The following is a 9,325-nucleotide window of genomic DNA, read 5'->3' as shown; positions in this document are numbered from 1 at the left end:
TTGGGGTTCCAGGTGGTGGGTATTATAGAGGGCACGGATTGCATGGAGCTCTGGGTGTGGTGAAAAAATAATGAATACTGTTTTTCTGAAAATAAATTAATTAATTAAAAAAATAAACCACCATTTTGCACCAAAGATCTCTCAAGAATTCTTTCTTGGTCATCGGCTCCAGACCTCAGCCCACCTCACCTCACCTAGGTTCTAGAACTTCATCAACAGGAATGTGGGGACAGGTAGACGTAAGGACAGCTATGGTTCAGTATAAAACCCACTGGCTTTGCCTTCTTCCCACAGAACACGCACCTTTCCCTCAACCTACCTGGCCTTCTAGGTCCTCATGGTGGGGAAACTGGACCACATTGCCACTTGCAGGGCCAGGACTATGGGCACCCACAGAATTTCAGGGGGGTACTCCCAATCTCAGTAATTAGGAAGATCAATTTTAACGAACTATTCCAAGAATCAAAATTTATAATTTTGATTATAAATTATACATATTAAAATTTATACGAACTATTTCAAGAATCAAAATTTATAATTTTGATTATAAATTATACATATTAAAATTTATAATCAAGACCACATTCACCCATGGCTTGTATGCGTCACGTCTCTCCCTGGCTCTAGTCCTGCCCCACACTCCTGGACAGGGGCAAAAGCTGAGCGAGGCCTAGCCATAGTGAGCTGTGCTCGCAGCACAGATGAAGACTGCAGTGTCTCAGGGACCTACCTTCACGTGGCCCAAACACCAGAACCTAAGTCTCAAGAGCTTCCCACATGGTCCAGATAGAAATGGGGTCAGGAGGGTGGAAGAGAACATTGTCAGAGAGAGGACCATGTTGAGCTACACATGGGGATGAACCAAGTGCTTTTCACACTCCCCAGTCCTCTATCCATGTGCTCTCCAATGAAGAATTGTGTGTGTGTGTGTGTGTGTGTGTGTGTACACGTGCAGGCACAACCACCTGTGATAGAAGCAGATCTCTAAAGTGTCCATTTTGATCAGAGAACATAAGGCGAACTTTCCATTTGTAGACACTTTATTGAAATGAAAATGTACTCAAGGTTTCAACAATTGTCTTGAAGTTAATAGATCAAAAAACAAAAAGGAGAAGAAAGTTGTGGTTCATTGTACTCTCTGTAGTCCTCGGTGTCCCAAGTCAGACACAGGTTAAGAGCTATCACACCACTTACTTTGATATATTATGTCCTGGAAAACAAAACAGGTCAACACTCAGATTTTCAGCTTTCTGTTAGAAAGTAAGTCTTGAAAAACAAACATTTTTTCTTCTTGGCTTCCTGGGTTTGTCCACACACATCTGGCATACAAGGAAGTCAGTGTTTGAATTAAGATCAGAATGATTTCAACCCCCTCAGATTGTGGCGGGGGGTGGGAGATTGGGGTACCATGTGGTAGGTATTATAGACGGCACGGATTGCATGGAGCACTGGATGTGGTGAAAAAATAATGAATACTGTTTTTCTGAAAATAAATAAATTAATTTTAAAAAATTATTTACATATATCACAATAAATTAATATATATTAAAAACAAAACAAAAAAAAGATCAGAATGATTTCGTCTCTCATTCTAAGGATCAGGAGACTTTATCAATGCCAGAGAGGTGCTGGTGTGCTGGCCCAGATCTCTTCCTGTCAGGGATCCTGGTAAAACTTTTTTCTCCAAAATATCGTATCCCATAAACATGCTGGGTGTATTATCAGTTTTCAACAAAGAACTGTTCAGTCTAAGCTCAAATATATAGAAATGTGAAGTTCTTGAGCTCCGGTGTGGCCTTACATGTTAGAAATACTGAAAACAGTCCGAAACAAAAACCATTACCTTTGAGACCCAGAGAAGAATGGAGATGTGCACTCCAAGTGATCAGTCTAATTGAGGTTTTTAAAGAAAAAATTCCATTACCCTTGGTTGCTGGGTTTTTCAGGCTTTAAACTGTTTACTGGCGGTAAATGCACGTAACATAAAATTGACCATTTTCATCATTTTAAGTATATAGTCCAGCAGTATTAAGTATACTGATGTTGTGGTGCAACCAATGTCCAGAACATTTTCATCTTGCTATGGTGGGACTCTGTTCCCACTGAACAATCCCCATTTCCCATACCACCAAAACCCTAGAAAGCACTATTTTACCTCTTGTCTCTAGGAGACTGGCTACGTTAGAAAATTGGTGTAAATGACCTAATGCAACAGTTGTCTTCTTTTACCAGCTTATTTCCTTTATCATAATATGCTCAAGGTCCATCTATGTTGTGCCCTGTGTCATCATCTTCTCAGTGAACGACACTCTAACCTTTAGCTTTGGCACCCCGGAAGGTTTTCAATGGCATATTAGGATAGGGAATAAAATATAGATAACCAACACTACTGATTGTTGTTTTATACAATTCTACCCCCATGGATGATTCATACCCATGACCTCTACTTGTCTTTCATGGGGTCTTAAAGTAATGGTCAAGGAGTCCAATCACTTATACTAACACACTGGGATTTCTTGAAAGTGCGTTTTAAATTCTTTTAATAAGATGTACAGAATCTACTTCAAATGGGTTCTTCTGCATTCTATTTAAAAATTCTTATGAACATTTCCCTCTTTGTTTCTAAGAAGAAGGGAATCTTTTTTTGCTGATCACTTCTACAAGTGAGGGACTTCTTGAGATTCAGATGTTTTCTCACCTTGATAAAAAATGGGTTTGTGCACACACCTGAATGTGTGTGTGTGTGTTTGTGTGTGTGTTGTTTCTCTGTTTGGCCTTTTTCACTAATCTTTCCCTAGAGATTCCACAAAGTGAAGAGGCAAGTTATCAGTGGAACCTTGGCTGGCTTTCTAGATGTCAAAGGATTCACATACACCCACAATTAAACTCACTGAAGTAATATAAGCCATGTGTGACAATTGTGACATAATGAGTGACAAACTTAAAGCCTGCTTGTCCCTGTTCAGAGGCTTGAAAGCTTATCAAAGAAAGGGTAATTACCATCATCTCTGCAACACTGCTCAGAGTTTTTTCTGGCTGGATGAGAAAACACCACTTCAGTTGTCCTAATGCCTCATCAGTTCCAGGACCATTTGAGAAAGGTTTAAGGATGTTTTGGTATTCACCTATGCTCACTTGAAGATCAATTGCTTTGTTAATCACCTCATCTAGAGATGAGCATCCAGAACCTGGAAGAAAACATGCAAAAGTGGTCGCAATTACATAGGTATGAAGGCCTTTTGGGAGTCCCTAGGATATGGTCATCTTCTTACATCTCAGTAGACACACACATTCAGAGGGATTATGGTGAATGGTCTTGGGTTCTCAATTCTAACAGAGTAAGCTCAGGATCTAGGATTTCCTTTAAGCATGAAATCACATGTGCCCCCTCCTCACCCACACACTACCTCTGTAGTCCAGAGAAGCCAAACACTAGTAACCAAGAAACAGAAGACACTGGAGAAATGAGATGCTCTGCTTGTGTTTGGGGAACAGGAGGTCTTCCAGAGGGCTCTGACTTGATCGTCAGCCAAAATCCTGTCCTACCAGAGAGAGTCAATTATCATATGGTATCACTTATTTGTGGAGCACAACAAATAGCATGGAGGACATGGGGAGTTAGAGAGGAGAAGGGAGTTGGGGGAAATTGGGAGGGGAGGTGAACCATGAGAGACTATGGACTCTGAAAAACAATCTGAGGGGTTTGAAATGGGGGAGGGGAGGTTGGGGTACCAGGTGGTGGGTATTATAGAGGGCACGGATTGCACGGAGCACTGGGTGTGGTAAAAAAATAATGAATACTATTATGCTGAAAATAAATAAATTTAATTAAAAAATAATATAAATAAATAAATAAAAAGACAACTCAATTTTTTAAAAATGAAAAAAAAAAAAATCCTGTCCTACCCGCACAGAACTCACCTGCAAAGCAGGAAAGGGGGAGGGTAATCAGCAGAAGGACTCTCAGCAACTTCATGGCTGAAGGCAGCTCTGGTTGTCTGGTCTTAGGGAGGAAGGAGCTCACTTTGGTGATGAGTGCCTAGGAGTCTTCCTTTTACTCTCCTGCTCACCACCTTAATCCCTCCCCTAAATGAGGGAATGAGTCACACGATGGAACTGGCTTTGGACCAGGAAATGACAGCAAGAATCAACTGCAACCGAGCCAGCCTGTGCTCTGTTTGCAGAAACCAAGGAGACAGAGCTTTTTGGACTCAAAACAATTTTGGAACTGCAAGAATCATACATGATTTTAGATAAAATCAATGCAAAAGTGCTTGTTAACTCATCAGATTACAGCAAAGTTAGCCTGTGTTGTCATCATGTCATTTTATTATTATTGAGGTTTATATCCTCCTGACAGCCCTCCTCCTTCTCAAGTTCCACACAGCTTTTATCTCGTGGGTCTGCTCCTTCTGGCTTAGCGCACATCTGGGCTCAGTGCAATACCGCATATGTCCTTTGGAAGGCAGACTTTCCTTGCCCATAGACACTATAGTGCCGTGCTTGTGTTTGACAACGTCTCTCTCTCTTTTTCAAAAAAATTTTATTTATTTCTAAAATTTCTTTTCAGTGTTCCAGAATTCATTGTTTATGCACCACACCCAGTGCTCCATGCAATACGTGCCCTCCATAATACCTACCACCAGGCTCACCCAACCTCCCACCCCCTTCCCCTCCAAAACCCTCCGATTGTTTTTCAGAGTCCACAGTCTCTCATGCTTCAATTTCCCCCAACTCCATTTTATTCTCTCTGAAGGGTCTTTTACAAAGAATGTCTCATTTATTTAATTCAATTTCATAAATTCATTCTATTACAAATCTATGAATTTTTTTTTTTTTTTTTTTTTTTTTTTTTTTTTTTTTTTTGCTGTTTAGGACTTTTCCCCCACTGATTTCAAGGATGATGCAAACTGTAGAGCAAGTGGTTGCTCAGCAGAGGCAGTGCTGAGGGTGGAACAGTGACCAGGTCTGGGCTCAAGCAGACGAGGGTTCAAATCTTGGAGGCAACACCTAATCAAGAAGTGTCCTCAGGCAAGTGAAACTGCTGCTCATTTCAAGATTCCTTTTCCTCATCCCTAAAAGGAGCAGGAATAATACCACACCTGGTTTTGCAAGGATGACAGACACTCTGTGAAGAGCTTATCCAGGGACCCCTGGGTGGGTCAGTTGGTTAAACATCTGCCTTCAGTTCAGGTCATGATCTCGGGGTCCTGAGATCAGCCCCGATTTCAGGCTACCTGCTCAGCAGGGAGTCTTCTTCACCCTCTCCCCCATCCCACTGCATGTGGTCTCTCGCTTTGTGTGTCAAATAAATTAATAAAATCTTTAAAAAAATTTTAAAAAAAAGCTTATCCAGGGCTTCAAACAAGGTAATCCTGAAGAAAGGGAAGGTTTCATCCATGCATGGGTCCATCCATCCATCCACCGCTCAAAAGTAGCCATGAGCTTCCCCCATGACTAGGGCTGTGCTGTGTGACCCAGATTCAATTCTTCAGCCAGATCTTCGTACTGTGGAGGTTACTTCTCCCAAGGGAGGCAACAAACAAGCCCATAAATGAATGGGTGACATCAGAAAGTGGCTGCTACAGAACCACAAAACAGCCACAATGGGCCATGTCCTGTACAGAGGTCCAGGCCAGCTACGGGAGGGCAAATTTTAAAGCCTGGATGAGTGGACAATGATATCAAGGGGAAGATCTGGGAAAGAGTGCTCTAGGCAGAGGGAACAGCAGGTACAGAGGCTCTGGGGCACTTGGTATTTGGCAAGATAAGGAAAGTACACACAGTGTGCCTCTGGGTGTCAAGAGAGACACAGGATAGCCTCATACTATAGAAATAGAAAAACTGCATCAGTTTAAGCAGGGACAATAAGAGGATAACAGAAACAAGAGAAACAATGTAGGCTGAAGTTAAGAAAAAGAAAAAGAAATTGATGAGAGAGTCAGAGAGATGAGTTAATTATTCACAAATGCAGTATTTGGATTGTTTTGGACTCATTTCTTCCCATCATTCAGCTAGAGCGTAAGTTGCCAAGATCAATACTAATTTAGGGAGAGGCTAGAAATACGGAAGAAGATGATGTTCTATGTTACTTTCCCCAGTTGACTGCTGCCCATCTCTTTCAAAAGGCAGAGGGACTTCAGTAATGAAAGGAGAGACTTTTTGGTTAGGTCTTTTATTTTTTTTTTTAAGATTTTACTTTTATTTATACGAGAGAGAGAGAACATGTGCACAAGCAGGGGAAGGGGCAAAGGAAGAGGGGAAGGTTGAAGCAGACTCCCCGCTGAGCAGGGAGCCTGACGAGGGGCTCCATCCCAGGACCCTGGGATCATGAACTGAGCTGAAAGCAGATGCTTAACCAGCTGAGACACCCAGGTGTTCCTGACTAGGTCTTAATGGAGATTCAACCTGGTGTCCTAGTTGTTATGGACTTGCCCTGTTACCTGCAGGGACACAGGTCCCTTCAGAGGATTTTTACTCAACAAAAAAATAAAATAAAATAAAAAAGTAAAAACCCCACATCATTTCCATGATGCTCACAGTAAAGAGATGTATTTTTTGTACTTTTATGTTTTCTGCATAATAGATGATGATCATTCTCAGGTGAATGAAAAAGCAATAACCACCCCACAAAGGACTCATTGCCAACCCAGTGTTAACAAGGAGAAATAGAAGAAACCAAAAGGTCCAAATGTGTAGCTAGCCTCATGTTTTCTTTTCCCAAAAGGAGCTTTAAGTCAGGTCCCCAGATGATGCTCTGAAACTAAAGGAATGAAGGAGTCTTCAGTTTGGGTGTTGGTGTGACAGATATCAATCCCCTATTAAGACAAACCATGGTGTAGGTATGAACTTGTACAGGTACAGATTTTACACTGAATACCTTGTGTCATGGGAGAGAGAAAGTATGCGGTAATTTGGCCTGTCCTCAGGCTCATGGAAGACCTAAGATATACTCACACCATAGTATTGGTCATTGGGGCCTTGCCATACTTCATAAAATAATAACAATCAGTGACAGCCATCTTTTGTTGTTGTTGTTGAAAATTTTATTTTATTTTTTAAATGTAATTTTATTTTTTCACTGTTCCAAGATTCATTGTTTATGCACCACACCCAGTGCTCCATGCAATACGTGACCTGCTTAATACCTACCACCAAGCTCATCCAACCCTCAACCCCCCTCCCTTCCAAAACCCTCAGTTTGTTTCTCAGAGTCCATAGTCTCTCATGGTTCATCTCCCTCTCTAGTTTCCCCCAACTCACTTTTCCTTTCCTTCTCCTAATGTCCTCCATGTTATTCCTTTTGTTCATGAGTAAGTGAAACCATATGATAATTGACTTTCTCTGCTTGACTTATTTCACTCAGCATAATCTCCTCCTGTCCCGTCCATGTTGATACAAAAGTTGTATTCATCCTTTCTGATGGAGGCATAATATTCCATTGTATATATGAACCATATCTTCTTTATCTGTTCATCTGTTGAAGGGCATCTTGGCTCATTCCACAAAGATACAGATGTTGTGAAAAGAAGGGCCATCTGTACCCCCAATGTTCATAGCAGCAATGGCTACAGTCGCCAAACTGTGGAGAGCCATCTTTTGTCAGCGATTCATACATTGGCACAAAAGCCTTTGAAGAAGTTTCTTTGAAATTTAGATGATCTTTAAGTGTTTCTAAATTTTAAGCTACTGATATGGATCAACTTCACAGTATTTGAGAAGATATCCCACATGTTTTTTCCACTCATTCTATAAAATATTTTCTGCCCCTCACCTGCAGGACTGTTGGGATGTTAACCTCAGGTGTGTTCTTTGGAAATGAACCTCTTCCTCATTAAGATCATGCCAAAGTCTAGAACTTGAGAAAGGAGGGACTTCCCAGGCTGGCAACATTAGGAAAGGCGCTGGCCTTGGAGACATCTGGAAGGCAGTGAAATGTTGGTTGTTCACAGTATCTAGGTCATTCCCAGACCAGGCTCACTACCAGCCATTGGTCAAGCCTGCTATGGAGATTTCAAGGCTGCACCTCTTTGTACCTGGGAATAGTCCTGGGATTGTAATAAGACCTCAGGGCCAGGTGGGACACAAGCAGATGCTGTGTTCATGGCATTGCCAGTGATTCATTTTATAAAATTGAGAAATTTCTTATGATAAACCTTGAAGGAGAACTAGGACCATCAGAAACCACTGGAAACGTGCTTCATCTTCACATTCTCTGAAAGATCTAGAAAAGGTCAAGTTCACATCTGAGGTAAAAGTTCTGTGTTTGGAAGAGTTTTATTGAGATATAATTTACTGAGGACTTCTCCGTCAAACACATTCCACATCCTGTTGGTTTATTAATCTTCTCTAAACTTAGCAGCTATGAGTGTTTACCTGTTCTCAAAATTCAATAAAACATGAATGGCGAACAATAATACAGCACTCCTTGACGCAAGGCCCTAGAGGAACCTCCTTTAATCTTGACAACAACAGGGACATCTGGGTGGCTCAGTGGTTAAAGTCTCTGCCTTAGGCTCAGGTCGTGATCTTGGGGTCCTGGGATTGAGTCCCGCATCAGGCTCTCTGTTCAATAGGAAGCCTGCTTCCCCCTCTCCCTGCCTGCCTCTCTGCCTACTTGTAATCGCTCTCTCTGTTATTAAATAAATAAAATCTTTTTTTTTTAATCTTGACAACAACAACCCAATGTGAAGGATAATTATGAGGTTTATTGACCCAAAGGCCAACTTAAGAGTGTGGAAGAGGTCACCCAATGGATGGGCTGCCAGGAGAGCAGCATAAACCAGATTCTTCAGAGAAAACTGAGGTGTGTGTCACCCTCCTGGTGGTTGTAAACACCCTGCAGCTTCCCAGATGTAATCTGAAGCCAGCCCAGGTACACAGACAGAACGAAGAGACCAAGAAAAGGTCGTGCAGTCCAGGTTGGTATGTGGCAGGTTTAACAGCAAGGGAACTTATGAACAAGGGTTTTCTTGGGTAGTCACAAGGTGGGTAGACTGCTACACCCACATGCCAGAAACAGAAAGTATATAGAGAGAACTTAGAGAGGCTTTAGTTATTTACCCAGTTCAGATGGTCTCAACACGACATCACTATCTCAGAGCATTGTGTTGGGGGCAGCTTCTGGGGGTGGATCAGGCCGGGGGAACCTACATTCCAAGGACAGGGAATGTGGGTGACGAGGCTCCAACTACCTGGGTCCAGATCATGGGTCACCTGGATGTCATATCCTCTCCCCCAGCACCACCCCCATGATGTGGTGAATTATTTCTCCCCAGCTGCAGACATTAGGACAAGAGAAGTCAAATAGGTTGACCAATGGCCC

At 42.0% G+C, this 9,325-nt stretch overlaps 1 long non-coding RNA gene across 1 annotated transcript; it reads right to left on the bottom strand.

Annotated features, from left to right (window-relative positions):
* Positions 1-1,022: 1,022 nt before the first annotated feature.
* LOC309873092 lies at positions 1,023-4,189 on the bottom strand. The gene is made up of 3 exons (XR_014316185.1): positions 3,922-4,189; positions 3,001-3,188; positions 1,023-1,210 (listed from the first exon to the last, which is right to left on the bottom strand). It is a non-coding gene; the product is annotated as an uncharacterized lncRNA (long non-coding RNA).
* Positions 4,190-9,325: the final 5,136 nt, after the last annotated feature.

This window comes from Mustela nivalis (assembly GCF_964662115.1).
Source record: "Mustela nivalis genome assembly, chromosome: 9".
In the NCBI taxonomy this organism is placed as follows: domain Eukaryota; kingdom Metazoa; phylum Chordata; class Mammalia; order Carnivora; family Mustelidae; genus Mustela; species Mustela nivalis.
Note: the sequence above shows the minus strand (reverse complement) of the source record. Positions and strands in the feature narration are given on the sequence as shown.